The following is a 23,516-nucleotide window of genomic DNA, read 5'->3' on the forward strand; positions in this document are numbered from 1 at the left end:
GTGTATGGGTAGTCACTGTACTATTTTTGCTCAAGCCATAATAATCTTGGTTGTTTCACTGTCCACATGTGGGAGAAATGAATCATGTAAGATAGACTACATCAAAATATATATTATTTATCCCAATTTAGTTTGACTCTTAAATATCAACAGCATCAAGTAAATGTAGCTGTTATTTGAGTATCATCTTTGTGTACTAATTTTGACAATTTAGTTACTGCATTGCTCCCTTTTTCAAACCTGGATTGTTGTCCCAATTGGCACCCTACCTTGTCTAATAGCCTTGTCTTATTGGTGTCATGCCTTGTGTGTGCTAATTCCTCTCACAGAGTCTCATTCCCTATATTTCTAGATTGGATTACGGGCATTTGGACATTTTTCAGATGTTTCTTCTCTCGTAATTTGATTAGTGACTCAATAAGCAATTACATAAGGTATATTCCTTGGTCACCCAACATTACTTCTTTTTAATTAGCATGGGTAATTCTGAGGATTATTCCAAAGTGCCTCTTCCCATATTAAAATTAATATATTTTAAGATTTATTTGTTTAAAAAACACAAAAATAGATATGTGTGGTATTAAATATTCTTGAAAGTGAATAAAATGTAAAAGAAGCATGAGTGAGTATGTTATTATCTGCTGGAGTAGGCTTCTAAGCAAAGAAAAATTTGGAGACAAAAAGGACCATTATGATGCTAATAAAAACAATCCACCAGGAAGACATAATCAACTTAAATCTGTATACATCAAACACAGAAGTAAATGAAGAAAAAACGATAGAATTTAAGGGAGAAACAAGCAAATCTATAATTATAACTGATAGAGCTACTAGGCAGAAAATTAGCAAGGATATAAAATACCTGAAAACAAAATCAATCAATATGATCTAACCTACATATATAGAATAGTGTACCCAATAACAGCAGAATGCACATTTGTTTCAAGTGGTCATGGAATATTTACCAAGATATACCATATTCTGGGTTGTAACATACATCTCATATTAAAAAAAATGATATCATAGAATGAGTTATCTATTATGTAATCAAAGTAGAAATAAAAAATACAAAGACAATAGGAAAATCTCTAAGCACCTGGAGATTAAACAATGTACTTGTAAATAATCCAAGAGTTAAGTAAAGAATTCTTAAGGGACATTTTTTAAAAAGTACAGCAATGAATATAAAAACAAGTAGTATGCAGCTAAAGCAGTGCAGAGAGGGAAATTTGTAGCATTACATTCTTAAACTAGGGACAAAGAAAGTGATCAAATGAATTACCTAATTTTCCACCCCATGAAACTAAAAAATGGAGAACAAAATAAGCCAAAAGCAAGCAGAAGAAAAATTAAATCAATGAAATTAAAAATAGGAAAACAATAGAGAAAATTAGTGATAAAAAATGCTGGTTATTTGAAAAAAGTATCAGTACAAATGATGAGCTCATTTAAATGACAAAAATGAAAAAAAGAGAAGACATAAATATTTGGCCTATATCAGGAATGAAAAAGGAGTTATAACTATAGAACTTACAGCCATTAAAAACAAAGATAATATGGGATGATAATGAACAACTTGGAAGAAATGTGTCAGTTTTTCTGTGAAAGTCACAAATTATGAAAACTCAAGTAAATTGAGATAGTCTCAATCTCTATTACCATCAAATAAGTTGAATGAATACTTTTAAAACTCCAGAAAAAAAAAATCAATAGGCCCACTGGAGAATTCCAGGAAACATATATAAGAGAATTAACAATTATGCACCATCTCTTCCAGAAGATATAAAAGAAAATGATTTTTACCCACTCATATGAGAACAGTGTTTTACTGATACTAGAGACATATGAAGACATCACAAGAATAGAGAGCTATAGGTCAATACAGAGATAAAAATCTTCAACCATATACTAGCAAACCAAATATAACAACATTGAAAAATATATATATGCAATAACCAAATGAGATGTATTTAAGACATGCAAGGTTGTTTCAGCATTCTAAAATCAAACAATGCAATAAATCATATTAATTAAAGAAGAAAAATCCTATGTCAACTGACACAAGAAAGCATTTAACAGAATCCAATACCCATTCATGATTTTTAAAAGTCCTTCAGCTTAGGAATAGAAATGCATTACAGCACCCTGATAAATAACATCTACAAAACAAAACCAAAACAATAACAACTATAACCAATACCATTTTTTAAAAAATGGAACCCTTATTTAATTGGATGAGTCATATAGGACTTCATGGCATTGAAATGTTTCTTTCCTGCAGTCATAACAATGGGTTCAACAACAATAACAAAAAGTGGTATTAGGGTAAAATAACAATTTTTAAGAATTACTTTTGATAATTTCATGAAATTATCATGGAAAGCTAACACAGGTCGCTTTTCCTGATCTCACCCAAAAGTTAAACTTTTCAATCAACCACAAAGCACGTGTTTACCACTAAATGATTTTATTGAAAGTAATTCATCTTTTAGTTCATAAATATAATATATACTCAAATATTTATGAATGAAATAAAGTTTTGGATTTAGTTTAAAACAATACAGGAGAGGGGGCGTGTTGAAGGGTTTAAAGGAGACACAATAGGAAGTAAGTTAATTGTTAGAGATTGGACATTTGGGTAACTTACATTAGTTTGTATATTTTATCTATATTTAAATTTCCATGCAAAATATTTAGATAATACAGACACAAATAAATGTCTGTTGTATCATGTTATGTACCCAACAGACATAAAGAGCAGAGACAAAAGAATTAAAAGAAAGAATGAAGTAACATTATAAAAATTAATATATAATCTGGACCTTGAAAAAAGTAAGAATTTGATCTGTTTGCATAAAGAATATGGATAAAAAGATGAACAGCTGCATTTCATGTGGATAAAAACAATACAACAATAAAAATGAAGCCTGACGGTCAGTATTAACTTATTTGTGTAAAACAGCTTTATTTATTTATTTATTTATTTATTCATTCATTCATTCATTCATTCAATTTATTTAAAATAAAATGAAAAAGTTCACCTATTCCTCTATTGCTCTCACCCCCTTCCTCTGGCAATCACCAATCTGTTTCTGTATTGATGAGCTTGGTTTTATGTATGTATTTATTTATCTATTTATTTATTTTTAGATTTCACATATAAGTCAGATCATACAGTATCTATCTTTCTCTGTCTGACTTATTTTATTAGTGTAATGCCCTCTAGGTCCATCCATGTTGTCATAAAAGGCAAGATTTCATTCTTTTTTATGGCTGACATTCCATTATATATATATATATATAACAATTATGTTCTATTTTTAATTTTTTGAGGAAACACCATACTGTTTTCCATAGTGGCTGCACCAATTTAAATTCTTACTAATAGTACACCATTTTCTTTTTCTCCATATCCTTGCCAATGCTTGTTATTTGATGATACACCATTCTGACAGGTGTTGGGTGATATCTCACTGTGGTTTTGATTTGCATTTCCCTGATGATCAGTGATGTTGAGTAACTTTTCATGTTCCTGTTGGCCACCTGCATGTCCTCTTTAGAAAAATGTTTATTTAGATCTTCTGTCTATTTTTACATAAAATTGCTTGTTTTGTTTTGCTTTCTTTTCTTTTCTTTTGAATTGTGTGAGTTCTATATATATTTTGGATATTAGCCCCTTATCGTATATATCATTGCAAATATTTTCTCTCATTTAGTTGGCTGTCTTTTCATTTTGGTGATGGTTTCCTTTGAGGTAGACAAGCTTTTTAGTTTAATGTGGTCCTACTTATTTACATTTGCTTTTGTTGACTTTTTTTCATTTGGTCTCAGAATCAAGAAATCATAGCCAAGATCAATGTCAAGGAGTTTACCATTTCTGTTTTCTTCTAGAATTTTCATGGTTTCAGCTCTTACATCCAAGTTTTTAATCCATTTTGAGTTAATTTTTCTTTATGGTGTAAGATAGTGGTCCAGTTTTATTCTTTTGCACATAGCTGTCCAATTTTCCCAATACCATTTATGAAAGAGACTTTATTTCCCTATTGTATATTCTTGTCTCCTTTGTCATAAATTAATTAACTATATATGCATGGGTTTATTTCTGGGCTTTCTATTCTATTCCATTGACTTATGTGTCTGTTTTTATGGCAATAATGTATTATTTTAATTACTGCAGCTTTGTGATATTTTGAAATCAGAGAATGTAATGCCTCGAGCTTTGTTCTTTCTCAAGATTGCTTTGGCTTTTCAGGGTCTTTTTCAGTTCTTTACAAATTTTAGGATTGTTTGTTTACTTCTGTGAAAAATGCCATTGGAATTTTGATAGGGATTGCATTGAATCTGTATATTGCTTGGGTACTGTGTACATTTAACAATATTAATTCTTATAATTCATGAGCGATATTTTTCCATTTATTTGCATCTTCTTTGATTTATTTCTTTAATGTCTTGTAGTTTTAAATATACCGGTCTTTCACCTCCTCAGTTAAATGTATTTCTAGTTGTTTTATTCTTTTTGATGCAATTGTAAATGGAATTGTTTTCTTAACTTTTCTTTCTGATAATTCATTATTTGTGTATAAAAATGCAACTCATTTTGCATATTAATTTTGTTTCCTGCAATTTTACTGAGCTTTATTATTAGTTTTAACAGTTCTGTTGGAGTCTTTATGTTCTCTATATATAATATCATGTCACCTGCACAATGCCAGTTTTACTTCTTCCTTTCCACTTTGAATGTCTTTTACATCTTTTTTGTGCCCAATTGCTATGGATAGGAATTGCAATACTTCATTGAATAACAGTGGTGAGAGTGAGTGTTCTTGTCTGGTTCCTAATCTTAAATGGAAAGCTTTCAAGTTTTCACTATTGAGTGTGATGTTAGCTGTTGGCTTGTCTTAAATGGCCTTTTTTATACTGAGGTGCTTTCCCCCTCTAACCACTTTATTCAGAGTATTTATCTCAAAATGTTGAATTTTGTCAAGTGTTTTTCTGCCTTTATTTAAATGATTATATGATTATTTTCTTTCCTTTTGATAATGGATGTATCACACTAATTGATTTTCAGACTTTGCTTCCCTGGAGTAAATCCCACTTGACCATGGTGTATGATCTTCTTAATGTATTGTTGAATTTGATTTGCTAATATTTTGCTGAGAATTTTTGCTTTTACGTTCATCAGGGATATTGGCCTGTGATTTTCTTTTCTTGTGGCTTTCTTGTGTGGCTACTGTTATTTTTAATGACTAAAAACTAAAAAAATCACCCTAATATTGAAAACAGGACAAAGTTGGCCACTCTCTCCACTCTTATTCAACATAGTTTTGGAAGGTCTAGGCACTGAAATGAGGCAAGAAAAATAAATTGTAACAGATTGGAAGAGGAGAAATGCAACTATATATGCAGATATAAATATCTGTGTAGAGCATAAGAGCGATCCTACCAGACAAAAAATAAATAGGAGGCCTAGAAAAATTAAGTTAGTTCAATTGGTTGCAGGATACACGATTAACAAACAATCACTTTTCTTTTTGTAGTAACGATGAACACGGAAACTAAAATTAAGGACATAATGAACAATTGCACCAAAAAATGAAATGCTTGGTCATACATTTAACAACATACATACAAAATCTGTATACTGATAATTACAGAAGGCTGATGAAAGCAATCAAAGATCTAGGTAAATGGAGAGGCATATAGTGTTCATGGATTGAAAGACTGAACCTAGTAAAGATGTCACATTGGTCTATAGATTTAATGCAATTTCTACCAACATCCTAACAAAGACTGCTATAGATATAGACAAGCTTATCCTCCATCTATGTTGTACTGTTAGAGAGATAGAAACATAAAATGGTTGTGGAGCAAATGGACACCCAAAGTGTAAAAACAAAAACAAAAACAAAACCTCAGTCTAAATCTTACACCTTATACAAAAAGTAACCCAAAAGAGGTCTAGGACTTAAACAGAAAATGCCAAAGTATAATACTTTTAGGGAAACAAACAAACAAACAAACAAAAAACACAAGAGAAAAGCCTTTGAGGTCCAGGCCTATGCAAAGCATTCTTATACTTGAAACAAAAAGCAAGATCCATAAAAGAAAAAAACTGATGAACTGAATTGAATTAAAATGGTCATTTGTCTGATATAATAACATAAACTTCTTGTGGTCATCTTAAAAGAAAAAAGCAGAAATGAAACAAACAAAAATCCCAAAAAACTGCAAACCAGAGACCTGGAGAAAGTGGCCTTTGCTGCTGTTGCAGTCACACAGGGAGCCATTCAGTGGCCCCAGTGTCACCACACCTGCCAGCTATATTGGCAGGTGAACCTCATCAGGGCCAGGGCAAACTCATCATTACTCATCTCGACCCAAACCCTGTCAGGTCCCTGAGTGCAAAGAGTAGCTGGCTGGTAGCACTGGAAACTTTTCTGTAAATATTGTTTTCCTAAAAAGCTGAGGCTGGTATCTTCAAGAGTCACAATGGGAAGACCACAGATTAGCTGCAGAATATGCAATTAGCTTACCTCACTGCCTGCAGATGGTTTGTGAAAGTTGATGTGAAAAGGATACAAAGACTACTTCAGCTGGGAAAAAATATGTACAGACCACATACTCAACAAAGCACTAGTACTCAACTATATTAAAAACTCTCAAAACTCAACAGTAAAGAAAAAAAATCCAGTTAAAAAGTTGGCAAAAATACATGGGAAATCTTTCAGTGAAAACAATATACATGTGACAAATCAGCACATGAAAAAATTTTCAACATTAGTAGCCATCAGATAAATGCAAACAAAAACCACAGTGAGATATCACTGTACACCAATCAGAATGATTAAACAAGTAGTGAAAAACCCAAATGCCAGAAAAGTTGTGGAGAAAATGGATTGCTCATACACTACTACTGGGAATGTAAAGTGGTATCGTCAGTGTGGGAAATAGTCTGGCAGTTTTTAATCAAATCAAAGCTGCAATTCCTATACGATCCAGAAATTGTACTCTTGAGCATTCATCCCAGAGACATGAAACATATGTTCACACAAAAACCTGTATGCCAATGCACGTGGCAGCTTTATTTATAGTTGCCAAAACTGGAAAAAGTTCATATGTCTTTCAGCAGGTGAAAGAGTTGGTGTTTAAGTAAACTGTTGTGGATATACAGTAAGGAATACTACTCTACAATAAAACACAAAAGGAATCAACACACACAACACTTTGGATGGATCCTGAGAGAGGGTTGGGAGGACAACACAAAAGATTACACAATGTGGAATTCTACTTATGTAATATTGTTGCAATGACACAGTCTGAGAAATGAAGAACAGAGTAGCGGTTTTCAGCAAGTAGGAACAGGGACAGGGTGTTAGTGTAGGTGGGATTATAAACGGGCAACGTGAGGGATCCTTTTGGTGATGTAACTGTTCAGCATATTGACAGTGGGTATGTGGACCTAGATATATGATAGAATTGTACAGGAATTACACAAACACATACACGCATGTACACAAACACAAGCGCATACAGGCAAAATGGGGAAGCTTGAATAAGGTCAGTAGAATGTATCAATATCAATATCTTGTTTGTGATATTATATTATAGTTTTGCAAATTTTATTGTTGAAAACTGTGTAAAGTATATGCAGAATCTCTTTGTATAACTTACAACTGTGAGTAAATCTACAGTTGTTTCAAAAAATTTCAATTAAATATGTACAATAATTCCTTAATATATATAAAACATTTAATGAAATGCTGGGCCTTTGCCCAAAAATCAACATCTATTTGTTAGAGCCCAGAAATTATGAGTCTTTATGAAGTTACCCAAGGAAACCACCCTTTATTAAACAAGGAACACATATTATCTTAATGAATATATATATCTACACACATACTCCCTTTGAACACTCAATTTAGGGAAATTCTTCTCCCATTAAAATTGCAGAACTACACAAATCTTGACCATTATAGACTACAGAAAAGTACACAAATGGATGGTCTTTGCTACCATCTATTTTGGTAATAGTAAAATGTCCTAAAAAACATATGGGGATATATGTACACATGCAGCTTATTCACTTTGTTGTACAGCACAAACTGGCACAAAAGTGTAAAGCAATTATACTCTAATAAAGATCTGAAAAAAACAAACAAACAAACAAACAAATGAGCAGTCATCTTTATTAAACAAGCTTCTTGTCTATTCATTACTTTAGAAAAACTCCTTTAAAAGAGAGGACTTATTCTGGGTTGTAAGATAAGGAAAGAGACTTCTAGTTATTCATCTAAGTTATATATTCCTACAAGTTTTCCATTGTACTTGGATATTTCCCAAGCCTCCAGGTGTTTCTGTGAGTTACCTAATAGTCATTAATAGATCCTTGCTGGGCTTTCTATAGGGACTATGTGATGGCCTGGTTGCTCTAACTGCATTTGAGAGTGTAAATAAAGAAAATGAGTGCAATGGTCAAAATGAGAAAGTGACTTTAAAATTTATAATTAAAAGTGATTTTTCTCATACAGGCTCAGGGGCAATGCATGTACTGAAAGTTTGTGTCGCCCCTTAAAATTCATATGTTGAAGCCTTAATCCTCAATACAATGATAGTGGGAGGTGGGGCCTTTGGGAATCCTTGGATTAGATTAGTCCATGAGGGTGGGGCCCTCAAAATAAGATTAATGCCCTTATCAGAAGAAGAGACAAGAAAACTCTATCATGCTCTCTCTCTCTCTCTCTTTCCAGTACATTCACCAAGGAAGGCTACATGAGAAGGTAAGAAGAAGATGGCCTCCTGCAAATCAGGAAGAGGGCTCTCAATAGACACCAAGTCAGCTAGCACCTTGACCTTGGACTTCTCTATGTCCAGAATTGTGGGAAATAAATATTTGTTGTTGGATACACCTAGCCTATGGTTTTTGTTTTAGTCACCAGAAGAGAATATGGCACTACATTCACATTTTGCTTCTCAAGTCAAGGTTCCTACTGTGGAAGTAGAAAGTATACAAGAAAATAATATTAAATATGGTCAGTTTATGTATTAAGTTGCTACTACAGAGTGGATTAAGGTAATGCTATACTGATAAACAAGATTTGGTTTTACTTACTTTTTATTATCACAGTAGCTTTTTAAACTTTGGCATTTATTTAAAAAATAAAGCTATGTTTATTTCAGCAATTTTAATTAGCATATATGTGAAAAGAGTGCCATTTTAAAATTGTTCTTTACCAGCATTATTAAAGAAAAAGAAACATATTAAATAGTATTTAAATCTTAAATGTTTTTAATATTTGCTGTTACAGTGTGAAGTACAAGTGTAAAATAAATAAAGCCAGATAATGAGAATTGATGACGGGATGGTTTTACCTGGTTATAATACTGAGGGTTTGAAAGATTAGCAGAGAGCAGTATTTTTAAGCAGGTGATCAAATATAGGAAAATAAATATACTCATTCATTACTCAGCTTTAATATCATTCACTCTTGTTCAATATTGGCAACAATTTTTAGAATTTTATACCAAAAAACACTCTTTCAATTCTCAATGTGAAACAGAGAATTATTTGTCCTTATTAAGCTTGGGTTGTTAAGACAGAATTACTCATAAAACATTATTGTAACGCACCTCAGAGGCATCTCTGACACACAAGCAACAGTGTAAACTGATTTTGGTTGCTTCTGGCTTCTTTGTTATGTTCCCATAGAAGCAAATAAAAAGCTTTCAAATTACTCAGTTTTCAAAATTCATTCAGCCTATTTCATAAATCATATGTAATAGGCCAAATACTTTTAAACTCATGAAGGAAAATCCTTTCATGGGTTTTCTTACGGCCCAAAAGAAAGGCAATCTGTTTGTGCCCTAAGTGAATACTTGTTTTATTCCTTTCACATAACTCTGCTCTCACACTAATGATGAAGCTAGGACTAAACACAGGTTTCAATCACTTACACTTATTCCAAAAGCCTCATATTCAATTCTACATTTGGTCAAAGCATAACTTTGGTTTAAACAAAGACTAATGGAAATCCCTGAGAGAAGGCGGTAGGGCATGGTTGTTCAGTGAGCAATCTTTGGAGACAGAATTCCTTCCTGGTGCCAATACATCTAGCTTCATGGCTCAGGCAAGACATTTGTCCTCACCATGTTAATCTCCTATCTGTACACTAGGAGAATAATGGTCCCTATCTCAAGAGGTTGTTGTAAGGATTGAATGAGATGATGTGTATTAACAACCTGAGGCAGAGGTCAATAAGTATTAGAAATCTGGTTTTTCATTAAATTTTGTAGAATGAGACACAAAGGAAATAAAATGTTATCTTTTAAAGAAATATCAACAGTAAATTTGTCAGAATGCTACCTAAGAATCTTGATATCAATACAATAAATTGACACATTCTTAATTAAAAGATTTTCTGAAAAGGCTAACATTTAAAGTCCTCTTACTGTTTATAAGCATGCTTGGTTAAAAATACTCTGAATTATTCATGATACTTGAACTTGTTGATATTTTGTAAAAATTTGAATACCTCATAGTTTTACAATAAGTACACTTTTTGTTAATTATTAATTAAACTTTGTAAAATGACAAAGTTTTGGCCTAATTGTGCAAATAAAACAAGGAAAATTAAATAATAGACAATACATATTTCATGGTCTTCAAGATTATGCCATAATTACCAAAATATCACTGCTTTTAATGAAGACAGACTCAATTGTCATTTATTTGTTGTGTTTGGTCTCCAGGTCACATCTTTCTTCCCAGTGGGAATGTATGTGCCAAATCTGGAAGTGAAACAGGTGTACTGCAGACATGAACACAGCTACATCTCCAGACAGGTAGAAAGTGTTTAATGGATTGATAATATTATAAGCTGCTATGCTAATTTACCTCTGCCTAATTCTGGACTCACTTTAAAGAAAAAAAGGAATATTTAAAGAGTTTAAACTACAATTATGGAGTTTTCTGATATAAACAATTTGTATCATTTTCTTTTCCTCTTTCTTCCAAATACCTATTTCTACACCTCTCTTCTACAGGGATCAATCTGTTTAATGTATGTCCTTAATATGCAAATGCTATCACAAGATATTAAATGTTGTTTCATGAATGTGTTACTTAAATTTATACAAATTGTATTAAGCTTTAAGACACATTTACTATTTTTATCATTCATCTACCAATTTTTGAGATCTCTCCATGGTGCTGTATGTATTTTAGTCTCTTTCCTCTTACTGCTTCTAACTGTCCATCATACTTTCCCATTTCCTATCTATATATACTTAGAAATGGACTCCTTGCCAACAAAGAAAGTTTCCATAAATACCTTGTCACTTGTCTTCTCAGGTCCTTTGAGAAATTTTCCCTCCTTTGGGAATGCATTACTCTGGAATACAATCACTGATTCTTAAAGTGTACATGTTTAGTTTTCCTAAATGCTGTCAAGGATTTCCTTTTGTCATAACCTTGTCACCAGTAGATTGTATCCATTTTTCTAAATTTTTTCACTCTGATGTTTTAATTTATGTTGTTTCTGGTTGCTTACGAAGTTTGCACAGCCATTGGGCTACAACACTTACAAACTTCCTTTCACTTCTTTGTTAATTTTGCTGTTGAAATATTTTCTTTTTATTGTTCTGTAATCAGAACAATTATTTGCTCTTAATTTATATTATTAATCTTTTTTTAGTTTTAGAAATTAGAAGATATTTAGAAATATATTTCACTCTGTGACTTTGGTTATAGAGACTGTCAGTGAAGATAATTGTGTGTGTGTGTGTGTATTGTCAAATCTGCTTTTCTTTTTCTTGTTTGTGTCTTTTAGATCTCATTCAAGAAGCTTTTCTGGCCCCTTGGTAACAAAAAAATTCTTCCCAGTTGTGTTCTCTTATCTTTATAGTTTCTCTTTTCTTGTACATTTAGGGCATTAATACATTTTGAGTACATCACTATTTATTCAATAAATAGTGATGTAGCTGTGCTCTTTTTCATAGAGTTGTTAGTTTTCTCAGCACTACCAACTAAATAACTTATCCTTTCCCCGTTTGTGACAGCCAGTTCTCATTTACACCCACACAAACACACACACACGCATATATTTCTGTGCTTTCTATTTTGTTCTCTTCAGTCACATTCCTTGTTCTTGTGCCACTTTAATACCATGGCTACTTAATACATAGAAATATTTCAGTGACACTACTCTTACCATCTTTGTTAAAATTGACTTAGACAACTCTACAACTACAAACTTTCATTTCCATTTTAGAATAAGATTGTCAAATGTCTCAGAACGCTCATCTGGAAATCTTACATTGATTTTATTGATAATATGTCTTACTTTGGAGGAAATTGACATTTAAGACATATGAATGTAGCTACTCATTCTTGTATGTGGTATATTTCTTCATTTACTTAAATCGACTTTTATTACTTAATTTTATTTATGTATTTATTACTAACTTATACTTATAATTTACTTTATAAAATATTAGCTCTTTAAATTGTTTCCTAGGTATTTTAAAGTTTGTTTATGACTGTGAGTAATATTTGTTTAATATAACATTTATTGGTTGGTTGCTGCTGCTACAGGGAAGTGCTATTGAGGGCCATAAACTGATCTTTTATTTTATTTTATTTTATTTTATTTTTTATTTTATTGGCTGTGTTGGGTCTTTTTTTCTTTTTTGCTGTGCACGGGCTTTCTTTTTAGTTGCGGTGAGTGGGGGCTACTCTTCATTGTGGTGCGCAGGCTCCTCATTGCCGTGGCTTCTCTCATTGCGGAGCATGGGCTCTAGGCACGTGGGCTTCAGTAGTTGCAGCACATGGGCTCAATAGTTGTGGCTCATGGGCTCTAAAGTGCAGGCTCAATAGTTGTGGCACATGGGCTTAGTTGCTCCTTGGCAAGTGCGATCCTCCCAGAGCAGAGATTGAACCCGTGTCCCCTGCATTGGCAGGCAGATTCTCAACCACTGCGCCACCTAGGAAGCCCCATAAACTGATCTTTACTCAGCCACCTCAATGGACTTTCTCATCTGTTGTTTCTCTTGAGCTGTTTATATGATTATGTCACATTTACAAAATATCTTCTCTTCCAATCTGCAAACTTCTTATGCATTTTCTTCATAGCGTTACCCATCCCTTCCAGTAAGGTTAATAGAAAGTATCACTGATAATGTACTGAATTTCATTTATTAATAGGAATTGCCTAAGTTCTAAGTACATTATTTGCTGTTTCTGTCAGTAACATACCTTTTACAAAAGTAGATGAGATACCATACACTCCTAATATATATAAATTACATGATCCTTTTTTTTTCTTTATACTTAACTGGCTAATAAAATCAGTGGAACAATTTTTCTAATTTCTCACTTTTCCAATAATTACTTAAGCTCCTTTTACAAGATGATTATCTGCTCATTACAAATATTATAGATTTTACCTCTAATGTCATGTATGATAAATAATATAGCCCCTAAGTATTAAAGAAATGATAACATAAAAAATTATGCTTTTTACTTCTCTTAGAAGTTGATGTATAGACAGTAAATAAACTAAAATACACAAAATTTGAATAATTATAGTATAAAACTCTAATAACTATATGTAAAACTATATGTACCTAAAGGGAAAAATGCACATTTATATTAAACCCTGATGGAAAAATTGTAAATGTTTACCATGAAATAATCTACAAAAAATTTTAATTTTTCCCAAAGAATGAACAGTGTACAAAATGTGCTCTCCATTCATAATGCAATAAATAGAAATTAATAATTTCTAAAAATATGACAAAAGAAACTGTTTCCATTTTAAATAAAATATAACTTACTGAATCTTTGATTGAAAATGGAAATTAAAAAAAAATTTAAAACTCAGAATTGAATGCCAATGAAAACATTAGAGGCCAAAATTTTCAAGGTACAGGAAAAGATACAGAGAGAGAACTATAGCTTAGATATATGGAAAAGAAAAATTAGAGAAATAAAACTATTAGCAACCATTTAAGAAGGTAAAGGTAGCAACCATTTCAAGAAGTAGGAAAAGAATAAAGGAAACTGAAAAAGGATTATAAATAAAAATAAGTATAAAAATAATATAGAAGACAAAGAATATATAAACAATGCTTAGAGAACCAACAGCAGGTTTGGTTCTACAAGGAGGTGAAACTTCTAGTGCTGCTGACTGAGAAGAAAGAAGGGAAAAATATCTAAATTAAAGCATTAAATACATACTAATGCAGTAAAGGTTTAAAATAATATTACAATTATAAAATACAATGCATATCTATGTGCTAATTAATTTCATAATATAAACAAATGAGGAATTTTTATATAATATGCTAGAATTGGGCAAAGAAGAATTAAGAAATTTGAATAAACAGAGGTACAGTAAAGAATCTGAAATTAAATAAAAGATCCTTCTCTTTATTTTCTTTAAACAAATATGACAAACGTGACCCATGATAGGCAGAATAATTGCCCCCTGAATGTATCCAAGATCCAGTCCCTGGAACCTGTGTGTATGTTACTTTTCCCCTCAGAATGGAGCTAAGCTGCACATCAGCTGACCCGCAAAGGAGAGAACCCTGGATTATCCAGGTGGAACCAATTAAATCAAATGGGCCTAGGAAAGCAGAAGGGGAGGCTGAAGAGTCAATCAAAGACATGCAACAATGGAAGAAGAGGCAGAAGAGATTCTGAGTGTACAGGGACTTGGTCCACCATTGCTGCTTTGAAGCTGAGAGAGGTCAGGAGCCAACAAATTCAGGCACCCTCTGGATCTGACAGCTATCCAAGAAACAGGGACCACAGTCCTACCACAGCAAGACACAGATACCTGCCAGTAATCCAAATGAGTAGGGGCCTGAATTCCCCCCAGAGCAATCCAAAGAGGGAAGCAGTGACACAAAAACTTTGGAGTTAACTTCAGTGCCAGACTTTTTTTAAGAACTTTTATTGAGATACAATAGACATACAATAAACTGCATACATTTAAAGTGTAAAATTTGATATTCTTTTATTAGTAATGTATATATGGCAATCCCAATCTCCCAATTCATTCCCCCCCAACACCCCACATGTTCCTCACTTGGTGTCCATATGTTTGTTCTTTACATCTGTCTCTCTATTTCTGCCTTGCAAATGAGGTGATTTGTACCATTTTTCTATATTCCACATGTGTGTTAATATATGATATTTGTTTTTCTCTTTCTGACTCACTTCACTCTGTATGACAGTCTCTAGGTTCATCCATGTCTCTACAAATGTCCCAATTTCATTCCTTTTTACAGCTGAATAATATTGCATTGTATATACATACCACATCTTCTTTATCCATTCATCTGTTGATGGACATTTAGGAATGTCAGACTTCTGAACTGTGGAATTATAAGATAATAAATCTGTGTTGTTTCATTATGCTTGTAATATTTTACAGCAGCCATAACAAGCTAATGTATGATCTGAACTTATTTAAGCCTTTATTTCTTACTTCTCCCCCAAAATCCTGTCCTCCAACTATATTAATTTACTTGCAGTTTCACAGTTACTTCATAGATAATGAATTTTATGCTTGGACACTTTTTAAGCATATTTTTCTCTAGAATTCTCTTCCCCAGAAATCCTACTTAATTATCAAACAGAATAAAAGTTATCTTCTTTGTAAAGACTTCTCTGACTTCTTTTTCTTCAACTCTACTGCCTTTCTTCTCTAGTCTTTGGTAAAAATAATAAGGCTCTTAGTTTAATAGGACAAGGACTGTATCTTGTTTAACTTTAAATATCTGGCTCAGAATCTCACAAATAGGAAGAAGTAACAAACACTTGTTTTATAAATGAATGGCACGTTGGCAGAAATTTCCTTGCTTCATAAATCTAGGCAGCCAATCAGCATACAAGGCAGCAAATAAATTTCAGGGCACACAGAGTCTGAGAGGAAAGTAGAAATAAGGCTTTGGAAACATTTTATAACTATGCAACATGGAAAAAATAGTCAGGAAGGATAATGCTTGGATGTGCATTTCCCCCCTTGGAAATTGTCTTTCTGTTGATCCAGGCTTCAGTCAATTCACTGTGACTAATAGCCTACTACATCAATAGTGACATATCACTAAACTCTGCTGCATACTTTGGGCCAGAGGAAACATCTTTGAAACTATTTTCAGAATTGCCTGACTGCCTACATGTCCTCATCTTTTAAATATTTTATATTTGGTGTCGGCACAAATGTGATCTATCTCTAAAAGAAAATTCTCGAGGGTAAACACCAGGTCTGTATTCGATTTACTTCTCGGTACTTTCTTCTTTTTTCTTATATATATATATATATATATATATATATATATATATAAAACTTGTTGCAGAATACTCTGCACCTTTTATGCACTCAAATGACCTAAATCTTTTACTTTTAATTTAATTTTCTAAAATATAACCATGATTTCACTTCTCACTGGATTTTTCCTTGTTAGCCAAGTGAGTCAAGCTGCCTCTCTCTGTGCCTGTCCTGTGCACACAAGCCAAAAATCATTGTTCAATACTCAGCACACTCCAGATGGCTTTCCAATCCTGAAACCAGGCATCTGATCAAGCTTATCTCTTGCTTACACTTGATTCTGGGCTGCTGAGACACTCAAATGACTGAGTGCCACCCAAGTACACCTCGATATGTATAATGTGCTCTATTTTTAAATAATTTCCTACCATTTGTTGAAAATAATATCTTATTTGGCATAGGGAAGAATCAATATTAACTTGCAAATTATCTCAATTTTTTTCTCCAAGTAATTTTTCCCAGATCATTCATATTTTTTAAAATATCTATTTACATGAGTTGGATAAATCACTAAAGAATAGACAAACAAAAAATCTATTTTTAATGTCAAATGTGGAAAAATGAATTGAAAACAAAGTACTATTGATTTCAAATGAAACTGACCATCTAAAGCAATTTATCACATTAAAGAAAAAACATTGTACTTCAGAACTTTCCAAAATAAGACCAGATACAAACTCAGAGTTCAGTACAACATTGATCAATATCTGAATATTTCCAAAGTATTTCATAATCTTGAACCTGAAAAATACACTAATTAACATGAAACACAAATATTTATTTTGAATCTTTATAGCAGTATCATGAAAAAGCAATTTTATAAAAATCATTTTAAAACATTTTAAATTAGCTGCTATTATTCATCTTTCAGAACTGGGAAAACTGAGGTTTACAGAGGTTAACTATTTTAAAGTAACCTAGTTTATTTCAGAGTCAGAATTCAAATTCTTATCTATTTATCCCAAAACCAAATAACATAGCTACTATCCTGTATTTCCCTTTTCTCAAATTAATAAAATTAAATGTGACTGTCTTATTTAGCACATATGTGTTTCAGAGAATAGTAAATCTTTCACACATACAATGTTCTTCATTCTTTACATCAAACTTGTATGTGATTATTCCCTACAGAAAGCACTGAATACAGTAGCTGCTACAGTTAGCACTCAGTGTTAGCTTCTCATGTTACTAGTATTATTGTTATTCATGTTACCATCTCTATTTTGGATATTTGAAAACTTCAAACTCCAGAGCCAAGTAATTTCCCCCAAGGTCATACAGATGGTAAGTGGATGAGTAAAAATTTGAAAGCACGTTTCTTGCTCTATTTAGTAGTATGTACTAAACCAAATCTACCAGCTGTCATGCATGTAAATCAAAATAATAGCATCCTGAAACATTCTTCCTTCTCAGGTCTTCAGCATCCTCATAACAACATATGAAATCACCCTAATTATGCATTTTCCTCTTAATGAAATCTTTTTGACGTGATTTAAAACAAATTCCCTTATCTAATTAGATTTCACAATTAACTTCATAACCCCAACAGCTTTGTTCCTGGGCATGTGATTTACTTTTATATCTTCAATAGGTTACCACAAATATGTAAGATTCAAATAATAATATTAATTTGCATTTGTATAAAATACTGAGTGACTTTCAAAATATGTTGATATTTCCTTGTTAATTCTCACTGATCCCTTATAGCAACCATCTGAAAAACCCTGTTAGATAGGACAAAAAATATTTACAGCATTTGTCAATCAAATGAAATAAGTTTAGAGAAGATGGACAATATGCAAAATTACATAGCTAGGAAGTGGCAGAGCAGAAACTGGTATCGAATCTTTTACATGTTATTTCCCCTGGTGTTTTCATTTCACCAAGTTCTCCTGATCTTCTCACTAACCCTACTTCATTCCTGTCCCTTAATATGTAGCTTCTAGATTTTAAAAAAATGCACTCAAATTGCTCACAAACAGATGATGGAGTTCTTTAGACACTTAACACTCTCTTCTTCTCAAATTGTTTTCTTTTAATTTTGTTTTTTAATACGGGAACACATTTATGATAGCCAAGACATGGAAGCAAACTAAATGTCCATCAATAGATGAATGGATAAAGAATGTGTGCATATATACAATGGAATATTACTCAGCCATATAAAGGAATGAAATAATGCCATTTACAGCAACAAGGACGGCCTAGAGATTATTATACTAAGTGAAGTAAGTGAGAAAGAGAAAGATATCTTATGATAACACATAGGAGGAATCTAAAAAATATATTACAAATGAACGTATTTACAAAACATACTCACAGACAGAGAAAACAAACTTGTGGCTACCAAAGGGGAAGGGAGTTTGGGATTAACAATACACACTTCTATGTTAAAATAGATAACCAACAAGGACTTACTGTATAGGACAGGTAACTTCACTCAATATTTTGTAATAATCTGTAAGGGAAAAGCATCTGAATATATATATAGATACACACACACACACACACACAAACAATCACTTTTCTGTACACCTGAAATTAACACATTGTAAATCAGCTATACTTCATTATTTTTTTTAAATAAAATAAAACAAAAAAACAAGGGAACACATTAAATATTGCAGAAGGGATAAAAATATTCAAAAAGTCCTTTTTTGTTGTTAGTCATTTATTTCGCAGTCATTGCAAAATAAAATTTTAGTAAAACCTGTTTAAATTTTGATGAGAATGATCTCTTCTACAAAGTAATGTTAGCAACTGTGTACATTGCTGGTATACTTTCCTTTTAATGTATATCCTTTTCCCCTGTAATGTTATATATGGGAACATAATGTTGTTCATTTCATAGTGGCATTAAAAATAAAATTGCTGCAGAAAATGACATCCTATTTTCATTTCTAAATTGTGGTCAGTTAGACTTCTTGCTTCACCAACATTTAATCTATTAGTCTTAATTTCAGAATTATTGACATTTTTAGCCTTGTACTTTAGTAGATTGAAAGTCTTACCTACAAATGAAGAGCATAAGATTTAAACTTAGTGTAATGTCATTTGACTTTTATATTGAAACATATTAAACCACATCTGTATCGAGTGGGAAAGAAATATTGTGTATGTCAATTGGTTACTGTTTTATTAATTTCCATTCATTTAAAATGTCAAAAGTAGAGGAAGAAGTTAATCTAAAGCACAAAGTTAAGGTCAAGAACCTAAGGAAGTATGATGTGACATTATTTAGAAAAATGTGTTATTATATAAACTTATACCAGTTTCTGCCATGATTTTAAAAGCTTTATTCTAAAATTTATAATGCTTTATTTTGCTTAATTCTTGATGTTAAATTTTTTAAAAAATCAAAATATTTTTCTAACAATAAAAAAGCATTTAATATTTTATTTAAAAGTTTTCTTTCACCCGACTCTAAAATCAATTATCCAAGAATGTATGTGAGCCCATATATTGATAGATTGACTACATGTTCTTGACCATGTGTAGTATCGGTCCTATTCCATGTTATGGCTTCTCCAAGCCTGAGCATATATTTGATTTCTCAATTTCTTACTATCTGTGATTCAAGATTGAGAGTTATAATGTTAATATATTACATATTTTATAATATATACTGGACTCTGATTGGACTGTACCATTTTTTATTTTTCTGTTGTTGTGGTTTGTTTCTTATATAATTTTTAAAGGAATATTTGATCCATACATAGAAGAAGACAGTATAATGAAGCCCTGTATACCTCCATCCAGGTTTACTGAATGTTAACATATTTCATATTTGGTCAGAACTGCTTTTTTGAGAACAAAATGCCACAGTCACAGCTGAAGACATTGTAATGCTCTGCAACACATTTATTCTCATCAGTCTTCATCCCCAGTAACAAACCGCACCGTTAAATCCTGGAAGTTCAACAGCCTTCCTTCATTTTGCCTCATCTCTGTCCCCTTCAGTTCAAATTGGCAGTGTGTCTGCTTGCATAACCTCAAAAGGTTTTGTTTTGTTTTGGTTTATTTATTTATTTACTTAGTTGCACCAGATCTTAGTTGCATCTCACAGGCTTGTTAGTTGCAGCTCAAGCACTCCTTAGTTGTGGCAAGTGAACTCTCAGTTGAGGCATGCGTGTGGGATCCAGTTCCCTGACCAGGGATTGAAACCTGGCCCCCTGTATTGGGAGTAAGGAGTCTTAACCACTGAGCCACTAGGGAAGTCCCTGTAATTTTGGGTTTTTCACTCTTCAGTATTTAATTCTCCTTACTGTTTGCTCTTCAATCTCCATTTTGGGAACTCCTCAATTGTATGTAGTCTAGATGGAAATTGCCTTTCCTGTTGGAGTCTAAAGGAATCTTTCTCTTCATAAGGTTTTTAATCAAGCAGCAGTCTAGCCACACCCTGGGCGTTCTCCTGAGAACATGCTTTCTCATTTTTCACAATATAAATGGTCTGAAAGTTTTTCCAGTCATCAAGTTTTGGTTCCTTTTAATTTGACAATTTCTTCTTCAATTCATCTCTGTCCTTTCACATTTTATATAAGTGGTCAGGAGAAATCAAAGCACTCTTTCAGCTCTTTGCTTAGAAGTGTCCTCAGCTAAATATCCAATTTCACTACTCATATATCCTACCTTCCACAGAACACTAGAACACAGTTCAGGCAAGTTCACCTTCACTTTATTACAAATATTACCTTTCCTTCAGTTTCCAATAGTAAGTTCCTCATTTTTGTTTGAGAACTCACTAATCTTGCCCACAACAATCATATTTCTAGCATGACCACAAAACTTTCCAGCCTCCAGCCATTATCCAGTTTCAAATCTGCTTCCACACTTTAGGTATTTGTTACTCCAGCACCCCACTCTCAGTATCAAAATCTTAGTCAACTTGTACTGCCAGAACAAAATACTGTAGACTGAGTGGCTTAAGCAACAGAAGATTATTTTTTCATAATTTTGGAGACTGGAAGTTCAAGATCGAGGTAATACTATAGTCTGTTTGTGATGAGGGCTCTCATCTTTGCTGACAGAAGCTACTTCTGGTTGTGTCCTCACATGGCAGAGAGAGTGAAGTCTCTTCTTGTAAGGGCACTGACCCTGTCATGAGGACCCCACCTCCAAATACCATCATGCAGAGTTTATGGATTCCAATGTGGGAATTTTGGGGCATTCACAGTTCAGTCCATAACACTGAGTACTGAGTAATGGGAACTAATCAGACTTTTTTCTAATTGCTGTATGCCATCTCTAACTGACACAGACTTTTGGACACCAAAACACCACTGTGGTCTATCAGTCAGAGTAGGGATGGTTGATGTTCAGGTAACGAATTTAAGTTTTGTCTAAGGTTTGTATCTCAGTGAGTTGAATGCATCGCTGGTCCTATCTTGTGATTATCCCAGTTCCAAAATGCATAATAGGAATGGATATACACATCAACTGTCAAAATTATTGTATTAGTTCCTTGATGTGTATCATGAGGTTAGTCTTGCAGCAAAACCCCAACAGGAGCCACAAGAACTTCCTCAACCTTCCTGCCTTAAATCAAGGCAGACCTTCATTCCTGGGAATATTACAGATATTAGTGCCACCATCAATGTTTTGAAAGAGGCAGGGGGTAGTGATTCTATCACTTCACATTTAATGCACCTACTTTAACTGTGCAGAGGAGAGATGTATTTTGGATAATGATGGTGAATTATTATAAACTTAAGAAGGTGATGACTTCAGTTGCAGTTGCTGTTTCAAACATAATTGCATTGCTTGAATAATGAACACATCTTCTGGTGCACAGACATGGATACTGAAGTCAACATATTTGTGAATAATATTATCAGAGACAATTTGCTTTAAGTTGGTATGGCCAGCAATATTCCTTCACTATTGTGCCTCAGGGCTATATCAACAGACCAGATCTATAGCATAATCTAGTCATAAAGAATTATACCATATCTCTAGCCCACAGAATATCAAGTTGGTTCACTAAATCAATGATATCATGATGATTGGACCCTGATGATCTGGAAGTAGCAACTACAATAGACACATTGGTATGACATGTGCATGCCAGAATGGGGGCAATAAATACTGCAAAATACAATGTTCTGTCACTTGGTGAAATTTCTCCATGTCTATTGGTCCTGGACAGGGTTTGGCAAACTTTTTTTTAAAGGGGAACATAGTAAATATTTTAGGCTTTCTCATACATCTCTACTCAGTTCTGCCGTTATAACATGAAATAGCCAAAGATAATATGTAAAGAAATGAATGTGGCTGTTTTTCTAATAGCTTTCTTTGTGAAAAAGGCAGTAGACTGTGTTTGGCCGACAAACTGTGGTTTACTGACAACTTGGAATAGAGCATATTGTGATATTCTTTCCAAAGAAAGAAAACATTGCTAAATCTTCTCCTTCCTACTACTAATAATGCTTTGTGGCTTCTCTGCATCTTTGAGGCCACATATAATTTATTTAGGCACACTCCCATAATCCATTTTTGAGTAACCCGAGAAGCAGATGGTTTTGAGAGGTCCCACAAGACAGTCTGTGCTTTAGTTCTAGGTTGTCAAGAAGCTGCTTGGCCCCTTGGACCATATGACTCAGTAGATTCAGTACTGCCTGAAGTTCTATGGCAGATGGAAATGCCATGAAGTCTTTGGAAAGACATGACAAGTGAATCACAGCACAGCACAGACCCTTAAGATTTTGGAAAAAAGTGATCTATCCTCTGCAGTTAATTCTTCCTCTTGTGAGAAGGCTTAATACTGGGTCTTAGTTGAAGCTAAATACTTGGTCAGGTGACAATAAGCTACAAGGAAATCTGAGTTGCTAATTATGAAAAAGTGGCACCTTACCCAACAAACCATAAATTTGGGTGTACACAGTAGATACCCTTATTTAATGAAGACAGACTTTATGAAAATGGCATCAAGTATGACCTGAATAAACAGGTATGTCCCATGACCAAGTAACACAGATGTGATTCAACAGGTAAGAAATGGATGCCTAAAATTCATACATTTGATTCTGAAATTGGCAGTAATCATTTTGGTATTTTGTCATAATTTACCACATTTTAGAATTAAATGACCAAGTTTACATGACATCTCAATACGAATCTAGTAAGTGGTATAGTTGGAATTTGAATTGTTTGTCTTACTGAAATGCCTCTATTTTTAATGACTGC

This window comes from Hippopotamus amphibius, chromosome 3 (genome assembly GCF_030028045.1).
Source record: "Hippopotamus amphibius kiboko isolate mHipAmp2 chromosome 3, mHipAmp2.hap2, whole genome shotgun sequence".
Classification (NCBI taxonomy): Eukaryota; Metazoa; Chordata; class Mammalia; order Artiodactyla; family Hippopotamidae; genus Hippopotamus; species Hippopotamus amphibius.